Source organism: Trichomycterus rosablanca, chromosome 9 (assembly GCF_030014385.1).
Source record: "Trichomycterus rosablanca isolate fTriRos1 chromosome 9, fTriRos1.hap1, whole genome shotgun sequence".
In the NCBI taxonomy this organism is placed as follows: Eukaryota; Metazoa; Chordata; class Actinopteri; order Siluriformes; family Trichomycteridae; genus Trichomycterus; species Trichomycterus rosablanca.
The window spans coordinates 22,631,646-22,655,837 of NC_085996.1; the positions used below are offsets into that span (position 1 = coordinate 22,631,646).

Below are 24,192 nucleotides of genomic sequence, written 5' to 3' on the forward strand. Positions count from 1 at the left end.
GATGCAGTTTCTGCTCAGATGGACAGACAACCATCTCCTGTCAGAAATGTAGTGTTCGTCAAGTGAGTGATTGTGAGAGTGGGAGGTACTGTTGTTTATTTGTTTCTTGTCATTTTTGAATCTGTTGAAGTTGAACTGTTTTACGTTACATTTTATGTGGTTGCTATTCACTGCTATAGAACTATAGGTTGTGGTAAACTTATATTTAGATGAAAATGATAAAACCAGTTTATTTAGTATTATGTGTGGTGTAAATAACAAGAATGCATTATTTTTCTTATCAAATAAAACATTAAAATGTTTTCATATTTTCTCTATTTAATTGGACAATGTATCCTGGGAGGTACAACTCATAAAATCTGAAATACACAACATATTTAAACAATCCTTTAAGTGGATACATGAACAAAGACTTTTGCAAGTTACTTACATATTAATAGTCATGGTTTTAAAAAGGGATGTCCAACAAGTTTATGATCAAGTGTCCACACAGTTTTGGCCATAAAGTGTATTTAATAACTGCTTCTGTGCATGTATCATCAAGTGCTTCCTTTTAAGTACAGTTAAAATGCAGTTAAATGTAAAACTTAATAGGGATACACTCATCAAAAACATGAGGGAAGGAAAGAGTCCTCTTGTAAATCCAAAATCCTACATATAAAAAATCAGTTACCTGAGAGACGGGGTGGCTGCCATAGCAACAGCTGAACAAAGGCCACAGTGTATATGCGGGTCTGTGTAGTGAAGGGGACACGGCAGTTCAGCTTCACCACCTGATGCTGCCTTCAAGTTTGTGTGTGTGTGTTTGTGAATAAATACAACCTCTACATTTTCTACATTGAAAAAATGGGTTGATGTGTCAATATTGATTGCCATTATATAAACCACAATATATGTCCAGTGGGCATCAACCTCAAGGAAACTGTATCATTCACTACGCACAAGTGACACACACTGACCAAAAGTAGTGAAAAGGTGTCATTTAAAACATACACAAAAGGAGATGAAGGACGAAACGTGCAAAGCTGAAAAGCTCTGGCCTACTTTTTCTGAAGGGCAAATACTTATTTTAGTAAAAATTCCTCAGAATTCTTGATTCCTCAGACCAAACTGTGAACTTACTATTGCAAAACAAAATAGAAATTGATGCTTAAAAATTGTCCCTCTTTCATATTTTTTATTGCATATTTGATCTTCAGACTAAATTCATCACAAGACCAACACAACCTATTGTAGGTAAACAATTAAAAATATTATAATTCAATGCAAAAACTTTAATATATACATTGTCACCCCATTGTACACTTAGAAATGATGGTTATATTGTAATGGTACCCTTTATTTTTGTGGCACAAATTCTACCAATGCACCTTTGAGATTTTAGTCCATTTTGACATGATTACATCACTCAGGCTGCAGCTTTTAAACCACATTTGATTGATATTAATAGGCCTAATATGTGTTAAGATAACATTTCTCACACCATTACACCACTAGCAGCCTCAGCTATTGACACAAAGCAGGTTGGGTCCATGGGTTAATGCTTTTAAGGGCAATTTCTGACCATATTATCTGCATGTTACAGCTGGGATCCAGATTCATGAGACCAAGCAATGTTTTTCCAGTATTTAGAGCCTACATTTACCCTAGTCTGAGATTCCTGATTTGGCGTGACATTTACTTACTTGGCTGTTTTATCCTGGTCAGGGTCATGGCAGGTTCGATTCCACCGGACATCGAGTACAAGGCATGAATACTTGCCAATCTATCACAGGGCTTTGGTCATTCCCCCTTAGACATAGCCAATCATGTCAGTGTAGACTGTCAGTCGTCCAACAGCATCACTGAGATTTAAATCCGGACTAGTGTAACAGACTGCTAAGCCACCCGAGAGCAAGTTCAGATTTGCAGCATAAAATAGAGCTCTGCTAACTCTGCTAGATAGCAGCACTCATTGACTCATTACTTTTTAATTGATTTATTTACTCATTCATTCTTTACTAATCACTTTATCTTGATCTGGGCTGCAATAAAACCAGAATGAATGCATCAATAATTTTCTTGTAAGTATGGACCTCTCTTTAACGTTATAGTTTTAAATAATTTCTACTTTATGTATGTCACATTAGAACAACTCAGGATGGTTGAATTGTTAACATTTTGTGAATTTTAAATAAATAATTGTCCAGAACACTGAAGGCCTTGGCTATTAAAGTCTCGTATACCTACCTGGAAGGGGAGATGCCATGATTAAGAAGGTGGTTCACCAAGGGTGAGGCTCAGCCATTGCACTGCGATTATACTGACCCCCAAATTCCTCAAATGTGGGAATCTCAGCTGCATAATTTCTCCACTGATATGTTGGGGTGCTGGTAGCCTAGTGAGTAAATCTGTGCCTTACCAACACAAGGTTGAGGGTTTGAATCCTGAAGGCTCTGACCCCAGCTGGGATACTTGTATATGTATTTATGACAAAAATAAAGGTGTTCCTAGATTAATAGATTATCCTTTTAAACCATAGCTGCTGAGGATGCAATGGCAGGATGGCACTAGTAAGATAAGGATGTTGCAGCCATATTAACAACAAACAAATAAATAACAAAGAGTAATCTTTTACTGACCTACTTTTAAAAAAGCAACTTGATTGAATTGCATTCTAAAAGAGTCTTACTCTATTTGCACTAGTGATGAAACTACAAAGAATGTTACAATTCTATTCTGAAAAAGTGCTTTGTTTTAAAGTGCTTTGTAGTCCCGAAAAGTGCTGAAGTACTCTCTATAAAAATGTGGTTTTATTAGTAGTGAGAACAGATGCTGGAGAACCTGACAGAGCTGGCTGGCACTTACTTTATAAGGCTTCTCTGCTCCTACCTTGATCATTAATCCCTTTATATTGCTGTAAAAAGGTATTTGGCTTCTTACTGGTTTTTATGTAATTTTTAATCACGCTTAATTGTTATTAGATTTTTAACTAATGTAATATATTAGTAATGCAACCTGACAAGCTGAAAAACCTGTGTAAGCAGTAAGTGTAGGTAAATAGATATTAATATTAATATTCAACACCAGCAATTAATTAATTAAAATGAATAATAAGGGTTAATGAGACTAGACAGATCGAACCCTGTTGAACTTAAACATCACCTAAATAGAAACTTTCCAGCCATATAACAAGGGCTGAAAGCTGTCAACAAGCAGTATAACATGCTGCAATCAAACAAAATTCCAGAAGAGATATGGAAAAAAGGAAAAGCTAACCAAACCATTTCTAAGACCAGGAAAACATAATGAGTGCCATTATTTATAAATTAAGAAAAATTAAAACAGTGGTGGGCGGCACTGTGGCTCGGTGGGTAGCACTGTCGCCTCACAGCAAAAAGGTCCTGGGTTTGATCCCCAGGCGTGGCAGTCCGGGTCCTTTCTGTGCGAAGTTTGGATGTTGTCCCCATGTCTGCAAGGGTTTCCTCCGGGGCTCTGGTTTCCTCCCACAGTCCAAAAACATGCAGTCAGGTTAATTGAAGGCACTGAATTGCCCTATAGGTGAATGGGTGTGTGTGTGTGTGTATGTGTGTCTGCCCTGCGATGGACTGATAGTGTGATACTGATGAGATACTAAAGGTGTCAAACCAGGTATTAAGTTTAGAGGTCAATAGCTTTTTATATCGTCAATTTAGGTGTTGCATGACCTCTTTTTCCTGTAATAAATAAAAGGATTATTTAAAAACTGTATTTTGTGGTTTTAATGATTTTAAAGGAGATATTAAACGATATCATATTAAAAGCTGCTTTAAGAATTATTGTTAGTGTACAAAATGGTTTTTAATTTATAATAAGTATAAATCTGTTAAAAATTGTAAAAAAAAATAAAAATCAGCTAATATACTGCCAGTACTATTCGACATGTTTGTGTTAATTTCACATTTTCAGCATATGCCCTTTTTCCAAAGCAACTTACAGAACTGTGACATACGGTCTGAGCAATTGAGGGTTAAGGGCCTTGCTCAAAGGCTCAACAGCAGTAACCTGGCAGGAGTGGGGCTTGAACCAGCAACCTTCTGCTTATTAATCCAGTACCTTAACCACTAGGCTACAACTGCCCTGTGTTCATCACATCCAAAATGTCTTCACACTTTTGGTATAATTCCTTTATTAAAAAAAATAATAATCAAATAAAAAAACAAGGTCTTACAAACATCTCATAGCACATAGCTGAGCAATGTATTTTTAAAAACTACATTTCTTTTATGCCAGTTACTCACTACTGTATTTATTGCACTGTGTTTCTACAGCATGCATTTTTTTGTTTCTAGTGTATTAGCAGGTGAAGGAAAAAAAAAAAAGGATTTGTTTTCTGTTGAAACGCATCAGGACAGAGAGATAGGATGAAGCACATGTTTCAGCCCTTTTTTGATGACGCACATCTCATTTCTTCTGAGGTTTGGTTGCCTCTTCATTCTTACAGCGCATGATGGAGTGATGGAGCACATCACATGTTAATAGAGACCTCTCCATTACTCTCCACAGCACTTACACAGCTGTACTCTACCTTAACATTTCCCCATAAATGCATAAAAAACATTTCCTTTTTAAAGCAGATCACGAATCCTATGTACTGTATTCTTTACTTTCCACTTGATTTACCTTTGTTTGCTCTAAAGTAATTGTGTGTTTGTCACGTATGTATTTAAAAGGGGCATTGGGAGAGAATGTTCTGAACTAAGTATCTTATTTAAGGAGGCTTCAATGACTCAGGCTGAACAAAGACGGGGTGATCTTACAAGACAATTTGCCCCTTCTGACGGTTACAACAGGTGTCCCAATTTCAGGCTGATCTTAGATTATTATATTCCTAAAAATACAGTAGTGTGGGGTATTTATAATACAGTATTTCCTCCTCAAATCTACACAATATCCAGCAATGCCCACTCCAGTTAAAAATCATAAATATTTAACATGTTTAACATTAATGATGATTCTTAATGTCAACGTGGGACAAGTTTTTTTTTCAATAACAACTTAGGGATGACTGCACTGTCAGTTTTTAGGGGACAAAAATCTGTTCAAAGTGCCAATCTACGGTGCATCTTACAACTGACAAACCCAATCGCATGTACCAGGCATTTAAACAACTGAGGTTTTATAGGACTTTTTAAAAAGAAAGGTGACTGGTTTGATTGGAGATTGGTTCATATAATACTATAGTGACAACTATAGTTGTGTGGCAGAATTAGACCACAGAAATTAAATGCAAAACTTCAGAAAATGTACGTGCCAAAATCTCTCCCTTGTAAAGACATGCAGTAAGTCAGTGGTTATCAACCAGGGGGCCAGGGGTTCCTTGGGGGCCTCAATGAGCCTAGAGGTGGGCCCAGTTGCATTTAATTGGGATGTGGTGGGACGGGAAAATCAATAGGCTTCTGGCATACAGCAGATCTCTTGTGATGACATAAATGTATTTTAAACTGCTTATAGCCTATGGTGGGTCTTGATATTGGATTGGATTTGTGGATATTTGATTCGCCCAGCTGAAAACTGCAAAGGTCAGTGGACAATGACTGATTCAGTTGTAGATGCAGGTCCCACTGAAGTAGATCCAGTTCACCAGAAGTAAACCCATAACATCAACCAAAATCAGAAAATACCCAAATATCTACCGTCTTTCATTCATTCATTGTCTGTTTTACCACCGCTTTGTCCTATTTAGGGTCATGGGGGATCCGATTCACTGGGTGTAAAATAGTATACACCACAGAAAGGTTCCAGTCCATCACCGGGCACACACACTCACACACACACACAGTCATACCTAAGGGCAATTTACTATATCCAACTTACCTGACTGCATGTTTTTGGACTGTGGGAGGAAGCCGGAGCTCCTGAAGGAAACACACACAGACACAGGGAGAACAGAAAGGACCAGGACCTCTCCCCCAGGGAATCGAACCCAGGACCTTACTTATACCTGCCTGTTTTGGGGGTGGGTGGAAACCTAATAATCAGAAGGAAGCCCACACAATCAAATTAAACATACTAAACTTTTCACAGACAGTGTTTTGAGCTGAGGATCAAACACAGGTCCTAAGGACCCATGCGTCTGTGCGACACCCACTACAGCAGCTATGCTTTGTTGCTCTCTGGTCTTTTTTAAATGCTTGGTTGTGGGTTTGCTCTTATGTGTGCATGGAAGAACATCACAGGACAGCTCATTTTATAATTCCAGATGATGCTGTTTCTTAAACTATTTATTCTGTTGAAATTCTTCTGACTTTAATCATGCGCAGATGTACACTCAGAAAAAAACATGATAAAAGAGAAACCTTGAGAAGATAAAATCAACTTTAGTCACACGATCAGCATCAGAGTCTGTGGCGTCATACAGATCAGGTGTAGGCTTATCCTTGAAATGTAGATTTGCATCAGGAAACACGGAGTGAGTTTATACTCTGTTATTGCCAAAGTATTCAAGTTCCTGCTTTAATGTGGGAAACTATTTTCAGTCCTAAATATCTCCATTCCATTTTCTCTGTCTCTAAAAGGTATTTGTTTACTTCTATGGTTAAAAGTAAGGGGAGGTTGAGCTTGTGTTTTTGTGTGTTTATAAATGCTATGAATTTAATTAGGATGTTGGTCAGAAGATTTTAAATAGAGTGTTTTATATGCCAGTTGGTGCTGTACAGAAACCTGGGAACCTGGATTCAGTCCTTGCTTCTGGTCAGGGAGTTTACTTGTGGATTACCTTCCGAAAACATGCAAAAGGGGGATTTGATGCTCTAATTTGCCCTTAGGTTGAATAACTGACAACTTGTCTACATAAAATCAGGCTGAGAAGGTCTTTTGTACCCCAGGCAATTAGACTGCTTAACACCACACAACGGCGGGTACTTTAAAATATATATATATATATATATATATATATATATATATATATTAGAGGGATTTTCAAAAAGTGTCCACACTTTTAAACATTTAAATATTTAAATAATTTTCACACAATTTTCAGAGCATTTGTTGACAAACTAGAGATCCTCTGGCCATCTTTGCTCATCTTTCCTGGATGCTGATTTTGTACCAAACCATAATTACAATCACCTGTTTGGAATCACATCATTATTTAGTTTTTTCACCTCATTACTAGCCCTACATTGTCCCAACTTTTTTTTGGAATGTGTTGCAGGCCTGAAATGCAGGAATGGTGGTATATTAACAAATTAAATTAAGTTGAGCAGACAACACATGAAATATCTTGGGTTCAAACTGTCTGCAATCAAATAAAAGTCAAGCACACAATCAATTGCACAAATTGCACACATTGTTTTGGCATACAGTTAATTGTATATAGGCACACACTTTATCTATCTATTAATATCTAGCTAGAATAGTCTGTCAATGGGATGAGGAGACACAACCCGCTAGCATGCCAGCTTACATCTCCCTCCATGGACATGTCAGAATTTGCAAATAAATGACACTTGTGCACCTTTATACAAATTAAAAATCGAGGAGAATTTATTTGCATTTAAAAAGAACTTGCTCATTGCTCTGTACTTGTTATCCATGTTTGTAATTTTTTGTGAGAAAAGTTGATGCTGCACTGAATGCTGGGATTGCTTCACCACCACTAAAGACGCATTGGATTCTCCCTTACTATTTAGTCAGATTTTCGCTTATGCAGCATTTTAAGCTATATAAGAATTTAGACAAACTTCTTCTCAGGAGTGTGCATAGGATGACGTAAAATGCTGTCTATGTAGAGAGCTCATTAGGTTTTCTGACAGACCCAGTGTCTGAGCAGCTGCACATTATCGTTCAATCATTAGATCATTATATGCAATGCCAAGCTTTAGCTAGTGTATAAAGCTATTGGATACTTATTCTTTGGATAGATGAATCTTACAGTCTGATGGACAAATATGGGTTAATCAGTCAGTAGAATGCTACCTGGGTCTGTTTGTTAAAACAAATCTTGCAACATACAGTGTCATTCTAAACCTTTAGGAAACAGTTGAAAGGCTCTTTCTTGAGTTTCATTACAAATTGATTACGTATGAAGGAACTTGATTGTAATGAACAAACATCACTTGGCCTTAACTTAGCATCTTCTAAATATACTGCAATGCTTAATCAATTAATTTTTTTTATTAAATTCTGTATCAGTCCTCGCTGTCATACTGGATGAATTTGGACTGTCATTCCTAAGGTTCAGGAACTCATGCACTCTGGATGCAGAGCGACCCCGATCAGGATAAAGCATTTTCTGAGAATGCAGTCTAAATCAGTTTAACCTCCCCATAAATCTACCAGAGACTCTAGTCTGAACCACTGGGCTCCTCCAGGCAGTGATGATTACTATGCACTCAGCTCATAATTACAGCAATTTAATCTGAGACACAAGACCCCATCACGGCAAAAAAAGCAGAAAAAACCTAGAGAAAACTGAGAGACTACAAAATTAGAAACAACTTATCCTGCAATGCTAGATAAGCATGCTAGACTAGGTGAATGACCTTCAAAAAAAATCCAAACATACTCCCCACCCTTAAAATTAACACTGGTCCTTCAGGGGCCGTGAAAAACAGCCACAGGTTGAAGTTACAAAAACACACATGGGACGAACACAGAGCTGGGTGGGACGTTCCCTACAATTAACAAAATGAAAGGGGATGCTTTAAATGCGCTACAGTGCTGTGCTATATTTATGTGTGACAAACTGTTTTATGTGTCGTAGTGCTGCGTGATTGTTTTTGCAGTGTTTTCGAAAGCACAGATTACGGTCACAGCCAACATCACTATAGTGACATTCACGTAAACAAAAACAAATACAGTTAAAGTTCAGGAACATCCCTGAAAAGATCTTGGATGGCAAAGTTACCACACCTAAATACCATGGAAGACACTGGCTTTCGAACTTTGTACTGGAAACAATTGGAATGGTCCTGTTCTCCTTTAGCCAGGAAAAATTCCATCTATTATTTTCAAAGCAGCACATATTTACACTTGGCATCAGTTAATCTCAGATGAACTAAAGCCCAGAGTGTCTTGGTGGTGTTGATATATTTCTTACACTTTGAGCCTTAAAGCCTTAACTTGCATTTTTAGATGCAGTAATGAACTGGGTTTAGTGATAATTCTTTTTCAAAGTTCTCCTGATCCCATGTGGTTATATTAAGTACAAAAGCATGTTGTTTGTTAACACAGTGCCAAAGCATCAAAAACCACTGGCGTTTAATATTTATTTTTGGACTTAAATAGTTTTCGCTGGAGTTTCCAAATCTTTTAATAATATTAACCGTAGATGCTGAAAATCATTAAATTACTTGCAAATGTGTGCTAAAATGTTCTTTGTAAATTGCACACACTCATCTAAAGAACGGTTTGTCAGAAGCTTCATGAATTGGGTTTGTCTAAAAGCCTAGTGAGCTGCCTTGCTGCCTACCTAGGCAGCTGCCTAAGTAGAGATGATTCTAATAAAACAGCTAACACATAGGGCAGATTATTTAGAAAAATAATGTGTTTTCATAATCACAGTTTTAGCCACTAAACTAACACCGTTATCCTCAGGCCATTCAAACCAATGGGATGAGACACACTTTTGTAAAGTGGTAAAATGTGATGCATTCTTACTCATAAATGACTGAAAATTTAATTAATACTCCTTTTAAACCAAATAATAATAGCATCGCCTGTTTATCTATCTACCTGTTTAAAACAAGTGTTTTTTATTATTACACAGTCCTTTCTGTGTGGACTTTTCATGCTCTCCTTGTGTCCATGTGTCCTCCCTCAAATCCAAAGACAAGCAGTCAGGACAACTGGAGCCAGTAGAGTTGTGCTAATTGTGTGTGTGTGTGTGCATTGTGATTGACTGGCACCAGTTCTGGGTATTTCCTGCTTTTTGCCCAGTTCTGTCTTTGGAAGAACTGGTCATCAGTGCTGTAATGGTTGCCTTGGGGACACTGGCTACCCGTCTAACTGGCAACTCTTTTAAATACCCCAAATGTTTTTTTTCTTTTGTATTTGGGCTATTTTTTTTACTGATTGTTATTCTTTTGCCCAAACCTCTTACAGAAATGAATGTATTCATTCCTACACTTTCACCAACTGCTTTATCCTGATTGAGTGTTTTCATCACTTGAAAACACCTGGCACAGAGCGGGAATAGGATGCCAATCCATCGCGTGCCAATACTCACTCTCACATTCACTCACTTACTTACATGCACTCTACCTACCTGTGCTGCTCTACCAACCGCTGAAAGACTAGACCTCTGTTTGCCGCTATGACAACATCCATTTTCTGCAAAGGCAGACTAAGAGATTAGATTTTAGAACTTAAGAACAGACATTAACTACTCAATTAATCTATCTCTATTGACTAATCTATTGACAACTCAGCTCTAAACAACAATCCCAAGCCATTATGTCCCCTCTACTAAATGTTACATTAGGCACTAAGGTAGCTATAGTATTCTGGCAACGGTCAAACCCAGATTTGTCAGTCAACTGCCAGTTATAACTTAAAAGAAAGCAGTTTCACTGCTCCTGCTCATTGCTCGCCTCGGGCTACAAACTAAGGTCCTTACACAGACCCCACCCAACAGACTAGTGGCCAATTTTGTGCCTGCTAGGGGCGCCCAGCTGACCAGTAGCAGAGCTGAGATTCAAACTTGGAGAGTTCAGAATCCCAGCACTGGTGTGCTAACGGAAAATCCCGCTGCAACTTCTGGGCGCCCTACTTGAGTTGTGTTTAATATTAAAAGTAGTTTGATTATCTGAAACATAAGTGTGACAAATGTGAAAAAATGAGAGAAATCAGGAGGGTGACAATTACTTTTTACAGCTCTGTACACTTTTTAATTGTTTAGGAACTGAGGGTTCTAAATGTTGAACTTTGACAAGTTCATTTTTGCATTTCTTGCTTAATACATGACTTCAGCTGCTCAACAGTTTATGGACACCATTGTCTGATTCCTCTTTTCCTGATGCAGCTTACATTTTTAATAGGAGACAGGTCTGGACTACAGGCATGCCAGGCATTGTAACATTTGTATAACAAAGCCTGACATTGTCTTGCTGAAATAACCATGGACTTTCCAGGAAAAGATGTGACCCTGATGGCAGCATATGTCTCTCTAAAATCCCAATAATCCCAGTTAACCAAAAGAAAGTGTGTGCACATATACAACCCCAAATCAGAAAAAGTTGGGACAGTTTGGAAAATGCAAATAAAATAAAAATGCAGTGTCCCTTACATTTACTTTGATTTTTATTTGATTGCAGACAGGGTGAACCTGAGATATTTCATGTTTTGTCTGCTCAACCTTATTTCATTTATTAATAAACATACATTCCTGCATTTCAGGCCTGCAACACATTCCAAAAAAGTTGGGACGGGGGCAGGCACGTGCACAGACATTTTTGGGGGCAGGTGCTTAAGCCAAAAAAAAGGGCACCCATCACCAAAATTATTCATAAAATTAAATAATAATTAAAAAAAAACCAGTAGAATATTTAACTTATATATTTATTTTGTTAACACAATCAGTACACATCTAATCAAATAACTCAAATTATCAAGCTGCATAAATAAATAAAAACAGGTAAAAACAAGGCCATATTGTGCACGCTTGTTGATATCAAAACACTTTTTTTTCTACACTATTGATGAATGTAGAAAAAAATTGGGCTCCAGCAGAAAGGGCACTTTCCTCATCCAGGGCAAAAGGGCAGGTGCTTGAGCACCACTAGGGGTCTATCTGTGCACGTGCCTGGACGGGGCAATTTAGGGCTAGTACTGAGGTAAAAAAACTTAATAATGATGCGATTTTAAACAGGTGATGTCAACAGGTGATTATAATCATGGTTTGTTACAAAAGCAGCATCCAGGAAAGGCTGAGTATTTGATGAGCAAAGATGATCAGAGGATCTCCAGTTTGTCAACAAATGTGTGAGAAAATGATTAAAATGTTTACAAACAATGAACCTCAAAGAAAGATTGGAAGGGATTTGCATATTTCTCCCTCTACATTGCATAGTATCATTAAACCATTCAAGGAATTGGGAGGAATTTCAGTGCGTTAAGGCCAAAGGTACAGGTTGAAGCTGAACGCCTGCGATCCTCGATCCCTCAGACGCCACTGCATCAAGAACCGGCACTCAACAATAGCTGATATAACCACATGAGTGAAGGATTACTTTGACAAACCTTTGTCAAGCACCACAATACAGAGTTACATGCACAAATGCCACTTCAAACTTTACTGTGCAAAAAAGAAGCCTTATGTTAACCATGTCCAGAAGCGGCGTCAACTTCTCTGGGCTCAGAGGCATCTAGGATGGACCATCGCACAGTGGAAACGTGTATTGTGGTCAGATGAATCAGCATTCCAGGACTTTTTGGGAAAAAAATGGCTGCCGTGTGCTCCGGACCAAAGACAAAAAGCACCATCCAGACTGTTATCAGCAACAAGTCCAAAAGCCAGGGTCTGTCATGGTATAGGGTCGTGTCAGTGCCCTTGGCAAAGGTCATTAACACTTCTGTGATGGCAGCATTAATGCAGAAAAGTACATTGAGATCTTAGAGCAACATGTGCTGCCTTCAAGACGTCATCTTTTCCAGGGACGTCCATGCATTTTTCAACAAGACAATGCAAAAGCACATTCTGCACACATTACAAAGGCATGGCTGCGGAAAAAGAGGGTACAGGTATTGGACTGGCTTGTCTGCAGTCCTGACCTGTCCCCAATAGAGAATTTTGAAATGGAAATTGCAGCAACGACGACCCCGTACTGTTGCACATCTTAAGACGTGTTTGCAGGAAGAATGGGAAAAAATAAAAGCTGAAACATTAAATCACTTGGTATCCTCTGTGCCAAAACCTTTTTTAAGTGTGGTGAAAAGGAATGGCAACATTACAAAGATGTAAATGCTTTACTGTCCCAACTTTTTTTTGGAATGTGTTGCAGACCTGAAATGCAGGAATGGATGTTTATTAATAAATGAAATTAAGTTGAGCAGATAAAACATGAAATATCTCAGGTTCATCCTGTCTGCAATCAAATAAAAGTCAAAGTAAATGTAGGAAACTGTGTTTTTTTTATTATTTGCATTTTCCATGCTGTCCTAACTTTTTCTGATTTGGGGTTGTACATACTCTGTTATAGCAGCATGTCCTTACGAACGAACTCTGTCCTTATTCAATAACAACATTAGACTGCACTCGTTTTCTAGTCGCTTAACTAAACAGTCAAAATCAAAACAATTCTGGAGAGGTTCGTGAGAAGCCGGTTTGTAAAACAAATCTATCATTGTGCAACACGGCAGGCAGCTGTGGGGTTTAAGCTAAAGGGAAGCAAGACATAATGTTTTAAAGATGTTGTGAATTTCAAGTCAGGAGAGCCCAGCTAAGTCTTTTAATGCGGGCCAAGGTAGCCTGGCTAATGTCCACACATCGTCTCTTTCATGTCTCTGTTTGCTTTTTCATGCAGACCAGACAGGCATTCAGACAAATGAGTTAGAGCGAGCAATTTCACAGACGTACACACGCATATATACACACATACCTTTACACACATGCATACACTTACAAACCCAAACAGAAACGGCTGACTTAGGGGAACACACCAAAAAGATGTGACTCTGCATAAAAACAGATGGCAAGCCCAGACACCAAACCAAATGAACAGCTGAATCCTGTGATACCACACCCACCTACACAAAGCACTGACCTGAAGAGAGACTTACACATTCAGCTACACATAAACACACAGCCACACAGCAGCCTTACAACAGCTGAAACACATTTAGTCACAGATGCGGACACAACCACACACAGATAAACTAAACTTCAACACAAAATGTAGGTTACTGAGCTGATTTTATGTGTTTGTTCATATCTTCCAGCCTTAATTGAAAGATACTAGTTTTACATGTGGATATTCGGTGTTTCCATCTTTTACAGCTGCTACTCTAAAATTGGTCAAGTTGGTATTTTTCTCTTTAATTTCCTAAATGAATTACAGGCTGAATTACCTACTGTTTTTAACAGACTCAGTGGTGGTCTGATAAATGTAGTCTCATTGCAACAGAAAAGACTCGGTTACTAATAAACATCAATTTCTGCATTTCAGGTCTGCAACATATTCCAAAATTAAAAGTTGGGACAGTACAGTACAGTTACCACTTTGTAATGTTGCCATTCCTTTTCACCACACTTAAAAAACGTTGGCACTGAGGAAACCAAGTGATATAGTGTTTCAGCTTTTATTTTGCAAACACGTCTTAAGATGTGCAACAGTACTGGGTCGTCGTTGTTACATTTTCCGTTTCAAAATTCTCCACACGTTCTCTATTGGGGACAGGTCAGGACTGCAGACAGGCCAGTCCAGTCCAGTACCCTCCTTTTCCGCAGCCATGCCTTTGTAATGTGTGCAGCATGTGCTTTTGCATTGTCTTGTTGAAAAATGCATGGACGTCCCTGGAAAAGATGACGTTTTGAAGGCAGCACATGTTGCTCTAAGATCTCAATGTACTTTTCTGCATTAATGCTGCAATCACAGAAGTGTAAATTACCTTTGCCAAGGGCACGGACACAGCCCCATACCATGACAGGACCTGGCTTTTGATCACAGTCTGGATGGTCCTTTTCTTCTTTGGTCTCTGTGTGGTGTCTGTGTGATTTTTGAAATTATTTTAAATCTTTAATTTTTATACAAAAAGACATGCAACAATGTTTTTGCTGAGCAACCTATAATATATAGAATTGAATGTTTTTATTTGTCATATATTGCTTGTTCGGAAGCTAGGGTCAGAGTGCAGGATCAGCCATTATACGGTGCCCTGGAGCCGAGAGGGTTAAGGACCTTGCTCAAGGGCCCAACAGTGGCTGCATGGCAGAGCCAAGATTTGAATAGTCAAAAGCTTTACCCACTAGGCTGCCACTGTCCTATATATCCAGTTATATATAGCCAGTTGTATTACGTAATATTCATTGTATTTGTAAATATAAACACATTTAGAATTTGATGCTTGACTTATTTTATAGGTAGACTTGCTTGCATGCTTCAGATCCTGCTGCAAAACCAAACTGCACTTGACCTTTATGTCACTGACAGGTGGACTTTCTCCTTCAGAATGTTCTCGTAGAGCAGCATTCGTGGTTCCATCAATTATGATGAGCTGTCCAGATCTTGTGGAAGCAAATCAGTCCAAGACCATCACACTAACATCACCATGTTTGATTACTGGTATAATGGTCTAATAGTGGAATGTGGTGTTAGTTTTATGCCATATGTAATTGGGCCCATGTCCTCTGAAGAGTTTTAATTTTAAATGAGTTTTGTAACTCATCACTTCGCTAAATATGATCCCAAAAGGCTTGGAGGTCATCTAGATGTTTTGGGCAACAGTGAGACAAGCCTGACAGAGAAATTTAACATCCAGTTACAATAACAGCCACATATAATACATTACACACTATTTGTATGCATCTTTTATTGTTGGTCTTTTTGGTAAGTCATTTAATACACACAACCTAACAGAAATCATTTAAATATAGACATTACCCAGTAATACACAAAGCATCATTTCTTAAGTAAGATTAAAGAAAGAAAATAATAAATTTCACCACATATACCAGCTGCACCACTGTGCTATTTTAGCAAAAACTAATACTAATAAGTACTGGCTTATGAACATTGTACACCTGTGGCCCTGGACATTTCCTGGCAATGTCATCTTTATATAAACCCCCTTTCTGGAAAAACTGGGACATTTTGTAAAATGCTATAAAAACAAGAATCTGTGATTTGTTAATACTCTTGAACTTTTATTTTACTTATAAAAGTACAATTGAATGACTTTTAATGTTTTGGCTGAGCAGCTTTGTATTTAATGTCTGGAACATGATAAAAAAAATTGGGATGGGGCAAAATTAGACCAAATTAGAGTGTATAGAATATTTGAGCTACACAATTTCTAAACATTTTTACAATAAGCAGGTAAAATGGTTAGGTAAAAAGTGAGGATAGCAGAAATTCTGCTGAGTAGTCTTGGCTCTCCGATGGACCGAAAGACAGTGGAAACATTTGCTGTGATCAGATGAGTCTAGTTTTTAGCTTGTTTAAAAAATGGACAGTGAATTGTCTGTGCCAAAGACAAAAAGGACCACCCAGACTGTTTCCTTCAGTACAAGTTACAAAGGAAACATCTGCCTAGAGAGAGCATAGAGAACTTCTATTTGTGCAGGTATGATATAATAGGATTTTTGAAAGACATACACTAACATCAAGGCAAGTCTTTTTTAATGAAAGTACATGGTTATTTCAGCAAGGCTTTGACTAGCCTGCCTGCAGTCCATATGTGTCTCCTATTTTAAATGTATTACACATTATAATAAGGAGAATCAGAATCAACAGCAACCATGCTGAGCAGCTAAAGTTTTATTCGCTGTCATTGGTAAGCTCCTTATCAATTATGAACTTGACTAGTACTTGGTTAAATTATAGGCATGACATCTTGGCTTTTTGCATTTTTGCTGAAAACAGTCAGGGTGTGCAATGCTGTCTGAAAACTCTAAGGTCACACACCTTTAACAAAGAATTCTCCAGACTCCCTAAAACTTTTCACAATATTGTATGTATTGTGTGTTTGTACACTTATGTACAAGTGGTTGTGAAAGATGATAGTTAATTATTAGCAATACATTTCTGAGTTCATAATTTATATGGAGCTTACCAATGACAGTGAATAAAACTTTAGCTGCTCAGCATGGTTGCTGTTGGTCTCCTCTTTATAATGTGTGACAGGAAGGGACTAGACAAACTCATTAAGATGGCCGGCTCTGTCCTGGGAAGCCCCTTAGACACAGTGCAGGTGGTGGGATACAGGAGGATGTTAGCCAAGCTGGCATCTATGCTGGAGAATGACTCCCACCCCATGCATGAGACTCTGGCAGCAATGGGTAGCTCCTTCAGCGACAGGCTGCTTCACCCCAAATGTTTGAAGGAGCGGTATTGTGATTTTCACAGCCGTGAATTAGATAGGGCCTAACTTATAACTTTATAAGATGCTATAGGAGAAGACTAAGTGCTGTTTTAGTCTAAGTGCGAAGGTTATACTAAGTATTTAAATGCAGAGATGCCACTTGATGTAGAAGAAATAAAAATCCATGATATTTAAATAACAAAAATGCATAATGACATATAAGTATATTATTTTTGTCAGTTATTGCTATATTGCAAGCACAGTGAACATTAAACTGCAATCGTGCCCTTATCACATTTATTTTAATCATGTGGAATGAACACAGTGAAAGTGCAACAGCCATCTCGTGTACACCATTGCATACTTCACTGTAATTAGAATCCTGGCCTTTGTAGTTCTGTTAGAGCTACACTATCATGCTGAGCCCCAAGCCCTCAATACTATAATTGCCCTGGGCACATTCCACTTTGTGCATGAGATTGTGTGTGTGTGTGTGTGTGTGTGTTTGTGGGTGTGCTGTAGCTTTGTTATTCGGACCTTAACAACCCCCACCCTCCTCTATTTCTTAGCCTGCCCTCAGTGTGTTGACATGATGCAGAATGCGAATAGCTGAACGCGTTTGAATGTTAACATTTCAATGAGAAAAAACAATCTCTCACCCTTTGTCAAAGCAGAGGGGGCAAAGGAGTTTCCATCGACTGCAGGGAACAGTAATGACCATGTGATTAAGATGAGTAGATTGGAAGAATAGAGCTATCTGGGGCTCTTCACATTCTTTAAGGAAGTTTTGTGGGGAAAAGTTGGTGAATGGCTAAACAAAGTAGTTACTCTGAAAGAGATCTCTTATCACTGTCAACAACAACATGAGCATTGTCAGCTCTAAACAATCAACCAATCAATAAGCAATGCTAATAGCTAGAATCAATACTTAAAATGGGCTTCAATTCTAGAAGTTGTTACATTGAAGTCTGATGAAAAAGCATTCAAATATAAAATAAATCCCAATAAAGAACTGTTTTTTATTAAAAATCACATGCTTCATTTTTTATAGTTAACCTCATGACCTTTACTGCAACTGTACAAACTGTGTATTATGCAATTAAGTATGGCACTATAATTTTGTCCTACATAGATGGAAAGTGTGGACACATTGAATAAGCAGTTAATTACAATTTTAATACATTTCACAAATGAAATGGGAGTGTATACTATAAGTATATATATACATATTAAAAAATAAAATAACAATATAGTAAAGGTAATGTTGGCACGTACTGTATCTATCAAGCTGGTGAATTAACTATTATGAGGTGTATAGCTTACACACTGACATCTCTATTTAAGCTACAGTGTCAACCTTTCTATTATTATTTGGTAGTTGATAACAACAACAATGTAAATCTGTACATCTATTAATTTTAGCTTTGTTAAATGATTGATGAGCCTACATTTACTATTTTAAAAGCATAGTTCAGTGTTGACTGAAGAAAAGGATATTACAAGGGTTCTTCAAAAAGTTTCCGCACTTTTTAAAACTTTATTTATTAAGAATTTCAAAGACAAATTACATTATTTTTCTACAGTCACCTTCTGATGCATTTTTCCCAGTGTCATACCAACTTTTTAATGCCATCAGCAAAAAATGTCTGTGGTTAAGCGTGTAGCCACTGATGCACCTCTATGTTCAAATAATTATCACATAAAAATCTTCTTACCCATAAAGCTTCTTTGAGCGTCCAAAAAGGTGGAAATCAGATGGCGCTAAATCTGGACAATAAGCTCTTTCTCAGTCTGTCAGACACGACCAATTACTACTCCTCCCGCCCTCACTGTTTCCAACCAAAATATAAAAGTGCAGAAACTTTTTAAAGATCCCTCGGAACAGTGAATTAGGTGACCAACTGTGAGGTAAGTCAACCCAACAGTGAGTTTAGTGATATAACAGTACATTAAAAAACTAACATTTAGTGAGCCTAAATACACGATGGCCAATTAAAACATCAATTCCATCAATTACAATAACTATTTTTTAAACTCTATTTATTATTTATTTTTAATTTCAAAAATAATTTACATCCCTTTTTTCACAGTCACCTTCCTTTGCGATGCATTTTTCCCAGCGTTGTACCATTTTAATGCCATCAGCTAAAAATGTTTGTGGTTGAGCACGTAGCCACTGATGCACCGCTGCTTTTACATCATTATCACATGAAAAGCGTCCAAAAAGGTGGAAATCAGATGGCGCTAAATCCGGACTTTAAGCTCTCTCTCAGTCTATCAGACACAACCAATTACTGCTCCTCCCACCCTCACCGTTTCCAACCAAAATATGTGTTGAAACTTTTTGAAGATCCCTCGTAGTTTTGACTCTTATCAAGGTATTAATTGCCAAATGTCAGCTATACTAATTACTGTTTATCTACTAAATCTGCATTGATGTACAGAAGCATAGGAAACAATAAAATATTTAACATTCATTAATTCTGTGGTGTACTTAGGGCATTTAGACACTCCTCTCATCTATTCTTGTCAATAAGCTTTGACTTTCTTGCTCGTCTTTGATGACAATGTTAATCCAAGTTATCCAAAGTACTGCAATCATTATTGATTTTCCTTTCCTTTAAACATTTCATCATTTACCTTTTTTAGCAGATGCTTCTGCAGTTTAAACAACCGCTATACGGCTTTATTGGAAGTCTGTTGGTTAATGTATTATAATTTAATTGTTGACTGGCATTCAACCTATTACACCTCACCTGTGTTCCTATTAGTATGTCCACTTTTATGTTAAAACATCAATAAAACATCAAGCTGAAGTTGTACTTATTTCCCACATCTTATAAGCATCTTATCTGCCAATGCTGCCATAAAACACTGTTTTGTAGACAAACAGGGCTTTGAAGTCATCAACAACACATGACTTTGATCAACTGATCAAGGGAATTGAACAGTTTGTCCTCTTTTTTAGAAGTCATGGAACATAAGCTTAAATGAAGCTTTACTCCTGTTTCAAATTGAGTATTCTCTTAACAAACAACAGAAACATGCCTTCCTCTTCTTTATTCCTCATCCCTTCTTTCTGGTCCTTACTTTGACACCTTCCCATGATACCTGCTCTACCTCCCCTGTGGGCTTGGAATTGCTCCCACCCCCACTTTGTTAGTTCTATTACCCCACTAGTGAGTTCCCCCCTTTAGTTTCTTTGTTTGCCATGTGAGTGACACCTCCCTGCTCGTAACCCTGCAATCTCTCCTTCCTCAATGGGTTCTTTCAAATGCGCCCCTCTGTTCCACCTTTTTGGAAGGGGCATACAAACAGATACACCACTTACACCAGACATTGGATAATGCATGCATTGTGTATGTTGCATAAAATGAAGTTAAAGATATGAATGCAGCAAATAAGTAGATACCATGCTGAGGATAAAGAATGTCACTAAAGTTTATTAAGGACTAAATTGAGCTGAATGTCACTCACATATTGCAGCTACAATGTTGTAATATAATAATAACGACCTGGCAAGTGCAGCTAATGGGGTTGAGTTTATGTCGTGGAGGCCGCCATGGGCCCCAGTGCACCTGCCCCCCCAGTAGTTATGCCCCTGATATAAGGATGTATCCTTACTTACAGATATGTGTGTGGGAAAGTGGCGTTGTTAAACATTTGAACTTTAGAACTGTCAAGTTTAGTTTTTGATTTGTGGGCGTATGTGCAGCTCCCAATATTTGTCAGCATCTGGCTGTTTAAGACTATGAAAGAAATCATTCAAAAGCTGGAACGTTGATTCCTTTATCTGTGCAGACTGACCTTGAACTAAACAATGTTTTTACGTCAGCTGTAAAGAGCAGAAGACTCTGTAACAATGTTACATGTTCTGTTCCGGATTATCTTTGTATTAAACTCAGTAGCCTACTAAAGAACTTAACACACTGTAACATTCTGCAATGAAAATTTACAGTCTTACTAATTTCAGGCAAGCATCTTTTTCTTAGCCTCCACTTTATCCAAGAGTAAGAATTTAAAAGTGTATTCAAAAAGGCTAATACACTTTTGAAGTAAACCCTATTCACACTCGCTTTGTACCATGTCTGAGTGTCCATGCAGGACAAAGCCTGATGCAACGCGTTTTCAACGAGATGTTAAATAAGTAGGACCTTGCACCTTGGCTCACTTCTCACCTCTTACGCATTGCTGAGGCTGCATAACACCTGGGGCTTTGTAAGCAACTAGCATTCTAACAAATAGCACACTTTGGTGCTAACGGCAGTCTGAGCAATACAGCTAATATTACATCTATTGACCTGACGGAGCTAGCACTGAATAAAGTTACAAGTATATGTTTTATCACTAAACACTGGCTTGCAACTAGCTGTTAGCTACTGAACACAGGGCTGGTATTTGCAAGATATTACTTTCTAAACAACAACAATGGTGCAGAGCAGAGCAGCCATTAAAATTGAGAGTATTGGCAATGTTAGTAAAAAAGTCATTAAAACATACTGACACTCATGACTATGTATTATTTATTTGCAGTTACAAATATTTTTTTTTTTATTATTGGCAAATGGTTACTTCTTATCATTATTATAACCAATACATTATATGAATTGTTATAATAATTGTAATTATTAATGCAATACATACGTGGGCTGTTTGAATTCTTAGATACCTTAAAATGCTGCCTACTAAGGCACCTTAAATCGGAACGGTATTTTGACAGAATAACGAGGGAGCATCCGATGCTGCCTTAACAGTGAATGCAATCCCAGCATTCAGTGGGGCACAACTTTTTTCACAAAAAAATTTAAAATATGGCAGACACTGCTGGGCAATGAAGGTAGTTATTTTTAAACGTAAATAAATTCTCATTGATTTTTAATTTGCATAAACTTGCACAAGTGTCATTTATTTGCAAATTCGAGCTTGTCAGCGAATGTAACCGTTTTTGGTTGTTAGTTGACATGCTAGCACGTTGTGCCACCTCATCCCATTGGTTTGAATGGCATGAGGCTAACTGCATTAGCTTCGTAAGCAAAAACTGATGGGATCGCTGTCTAAGTAGCGCATTAAAATAACCTGACTTTGATAAGTCAATGACTTAATAGAATCCTCTCTACTTATGTAAGACAGCAAAGCAACTAGTTTTTCAAACAGACCCAATGTTTTCCTTTATATGTTTTAATAAAAAGAACAAATAGTCCCCAAAACTATTATAAGTCATCTTTATGTCAACAGATTATTTGGAGTATTTGGAGAAAAGCCTTTTCTGTCATCTAACCACAAATGCAAGTGCCTGGAGTTTCATCAACACTACTGGGACTTTGCCTGGATTCATGTTCCATGGTCAAAATGACACAAAAAATTGAGCTTTTTGGCAACAAACACTAATGGTAGTTTTGCTGTAAAAAGAGGGATGACTGCACTAAAAAGAAGCCGATTCGCACTATTAAGTATGGTGGAGAACTGATGTTGTGGGGTTGTTTTTCTTCTAAAGGGTACATGGCCTCATGGACGCCATGAAAAAACAAGACATTTTAAATCAAAACCTGTCTGCCTCTGCCAAGAAAGTAACAATGTGTTGTAGTCTGCTTCACATTCAGGTTACTATCGATGAAAGCATCTGCTCAAATAAGGTAAAATAAAAAACATCATGGCTTTAACTTTTTGCTTTATTCCTACTTGCTTCTACTGATTATGACTGTCCTGGACAGTTTGTCTTTAGTCGCTTATCTCCTCTTAGTCACCGTCCTCCATATTCACACTGTCCTGTCCTCCACTGTGTCATTCTTTTGTCATTTCAGTATCTGCCAGACACGCCAAAGTGTTTCTTTTTGTAACTGCTGGGACGAAACGGCTGATTACCTAGTTTGCTCTGTATGATATAAAATTAGCTGACGGAAACAAATACAACACACACACACACACACACACACAGCCAAAAGTAAGTGGACAGCATAAAAACTAAATGTGCCTGTTTGACATCTCATTATAATACAGTGCTATTGTAGAGGATTTGCCCAGAGATCAGTAATAAGGTTGGTAAGTCCTGGTTAGGGTAAGTTAAGGTAATAAAGCCTGGCTTATCCTTGACAATCTATTTCCATTAATACGTGTATGGCTCTGTGCCAAAGTTCCTTCAACTTCAATTAAAATTCAGCAAATCACTTGTAGCTTGTTAGTTATTCCAGCTGCCTCACATCATTATTCATTTTCAGCATTTGGATAGGTAGTGGGTAGACATCTGGTCAACCCATATTTCTTTGACATAATGCCAGATCTCAGGATTCATCACCCAGGAAAACACATATCACTGAGTCTAGTGGCATTGTACTCAACACCAAATTTAGTTTGGAACTTGATAGAGAGTGTTACAACTGAACACAGGCTTTTTAAAGATGATATGCAGTATGCATATGTACTGCTTCTAGATGTTTCCACAATAACAACGCTTACAAACTTACTCAGTGGGGGGGGGGGGGGCATCATATGACAGTGCTGTGTTAAAATCCACTGAGCTTTTTAGTATTACAATGCCACTGCCAATACTCGTCACATACGTACATCTTAAAAACAAGGTGTGTCTAAAATAGCTAATCATTTATTCACTGTCTGTTTTACCACCGCTTATTCAGGATCACGGTGGGTACAATTCACTGGGCGAAATGCAGAAAGTACCCTGAACAAGGTGCCAGTCCATCACAGGGCAAACACACACACACACACACACACACACACACACACACACACATTTACACATTTAGTATGTCCATTAGGTCTGGCTTCATGTGTTTGGAGGAAACCCACACAGGCATCCAAACAGAAAGGACCTGGACTGAGATTTAAACCCAGGACCTTCTTGTTGTGAGATGACAATGATACTCACTGTGCCAACAGGTTATCATGCTATTTAGAATCAATGTCCACATACATTTGGCCACATAGTGTATATACAGTCTTATAGAAAAAAGTCCCTTTTGGATGTGGGTGTGGTCTAACAGGAAGAATGTGGCAGTGCAGGTGTGTGGTGTAGGCTCTTCAGTAATAAGGTATTTATTTTTATTCCCATAATAAATGCACACGATGTTATCATGTCCTATTACACACTCATGCCTGGGAGACAAGAACACCACACACCCACTAAAAAATACTTTGATGTGGCGAGCAGAAGTATGTAGCATGCATAAGTCTGCGTGTGTGTGTTTTAATGGTTAA

General features: G+C 37.9%; 1 pseudogene; it reads left to right on the forward strand.

Annotated features, from left to right (window-relative positions):
- Window positions 1-2,221: 2,221 nt before the first annotated feature.
- Window positions 2,222-2,352, forward strand: LOC134320963 (U1 spliceosomal RNA; annotated as a pseudogene).
- The last annotated feature ends 21,840 nt before the right edge of the window (window positions 2,353-24,192 follow it).